This window comes from Rhipicephalus sanguineus, chromosome 7 (genome assembly GCF_013339695.2).
Source record: "Rhipicephalus sanguineus isolate Rsan-2018 chromosome 7, BIME_Rsan_1.4, whole genome shotgun sequence".
NCBI lineage: Eukaryota > Metazoa > Arthropoda > Arachnida > Ixodida > Ixodidae > Rhipicephalus > Rhipicephalus sanguineus.
This window is the reverse complement of record NC_051182.1, coordinates 103,477,133-103,479,440: the sequence shown is the minus strand read 5'-3', so window position 1 is coordinate 103,479,440 and position 2,308 is coordinate 103,477,133.

Genomic DNA, 2,308 nt, shown 5'->3' with positions numbered 1-2,308 from the left:
AGAAAAAAAATTACACCATTTCCCGGTAAAGGGGACCATGAGGCGATGCGAAGCCGGAGCACTTGCACGATCGCGTTCCGTTGGCGTTCGTTGGGCATGCTACCGACCTCGGGCATGCTACCGACCTCGCGTCGTGGAACGCGAAGAGGAAGAGGAGGAGGAGAGGTTGAGGGAAGGAAAAGGCGCAACTTCTCGGCTCAGCGCCACGAAGAGGAACGCTACGCGCGTCGTGTCTTCCCTCTAGCCTGGCCGTTAATTCTCACAGGGCGAGCGGGGAACCGTTGCTAAAATGGGCATGAACAGATGTATTGAACGCATGTATTGTGTCTTGTTCTCGGAGCACGTGTAGCCTGTTGTATTATTTTTTTAGTATGTTTTGCCGGGTACCATGTGTTGATCTAAGGTTGAAGGGATGCATCTCCCCCACCTCCCGGAGAGTGTGACAAAACTGCGCTTTGGGGCGTCTTGCCACGAAACAACACTCTTCGAGTGACTTAACGCGTTTTCATTCTTGCAAAATTATGTGCTCGCCACTTTCTCATCAAGAATGTTATGTCGCACCAGAGCCTAATCATACTGGTGGCGCGCATGCCGTTCGTGTCTTGAAAGTGCCAGGCGTGCGGTGAAAACGCAAGGCACGCGAGATAGATGTCGATTGTTGTTGCGGGACACAAAGGTACCCAAAATACGCTTTTTCTTTTTACACTACATCACTCTGCACTCTAAGAAAAAATCGAGTATTTGGGGAGTATTTCTGCCACGCGACAATGATCGTCATCTGGCTTGCTCGCGTTTCCTTTCTTGAAAACCCGGCTGTCGTCACTTTCCTATCAAGAATGATATGTCACTCTGATAACGCGCGCACCGTTCGTGACAGGGAAGCGCCGGGACCGCGGTGATAACGTGAGGAAAGTAGGCGAGGTGGATGATGATTACTGTTGTATAGCAGAAATACTCCCCAAATACTCGATTTTTTCTTAGAGTGTACACCGCGTTATCAGCGTGACATATAGCATTCTTGATAGGAAAGTGACGAGAGCCGGGTTTTCAAGAAAGTAAATGCGAGCAAGCCAGATGACGATTATTGTTGTGTAGCAGATATGCTCCCCAAATATTGTACTTTTTCTAGAGTGTAGAGTGTACACTCTACACTCTAAGAAAAAATTGAGTATTTGGGGAGTATTTCTGCCACGCAACTATAATCGTCATCCGTCTCGCCAAGGGCGTAGCCAGAAATTTTTTGCGGGGGGGGGGGGGGTTCAACCATACTTTATGTATGTTCGTGCGTGCGTTTGTATGTGTGCGTGCCATATATACGCCAGCAAAACTGAAAAATTTCGGGGGGTTTGAACCCCCCAACCCCCCCCCCCCCTTGGCTACGCCCCTGCGTCTCGCGTACTTTCCTCGCATTATCGCCGCGGTCCCGGCACGTCCCGGTCACGAACGGCGCGCGTTATCAGCGTGAATATATTTCTGCCACACTCTAAGAAAAAATCGAGTATTTGGGGAGTATTTCTGCCACACAACAATAATCTTCATCTGGCTTGCTCGCGTTTCCTTTCTTGAAAACCCGGCTGTCGTCACTTTCCTATCAAGAATGATATGTCACTCTGATAACGCGCGCGCCGTTCGTGACAGGGAAGTGCCGGGACCGCGGTGATAACGCGAGGAAAGTACGCGAGGTGGATGACGGTTGTTGTTGTGTGGCAGAAATACTCCCCAAATACTCGATTTTTTCTTAGAGTGCACGCAACAATAATCGTCATCTGGCTTGCCCGCATTTTCTTTATTGAAAACCCGGCTCTCGTCACTTTTCGATCAGAATGCTATGTCACGCTGATAACGCGGTGTACACTCTAAGAAAAAACCGAGTATTTGGGGAGTATACTCCCCAAATACTCCATTTTTCCTTAGAGTGCTTAGAGTGTAGAATGTGGGACACAAGAGACACCCTTTTTACTCGCTTTTTTTTTTCTTTGCGTGTGCGCACATAATCAGTAATCGAAAACTGCTCTGCGACTTGCACAACCCGAGGCTACAGCAGCTACAGCCCCTCTGACTCTGAAAAGATCAAAAACTTTGCATTCACCAGCGTGACTACAAGCTCTGCGAGCAAAGAAACCATTGACGTCATAGCCGCCATTTTAAGCTGTTTCAAAATAACCTGTAGCACACATTTCTCTCAAATATTAATCATTTTATTACTGAGTTCCTAATATTTTTATAATAAATATGTACAAATTCATTTGTAGTGCTTCTAATAGGAGCACGGTAAGATCTAGGCAGCGGTGGTTGTTGTTGGTTGGCG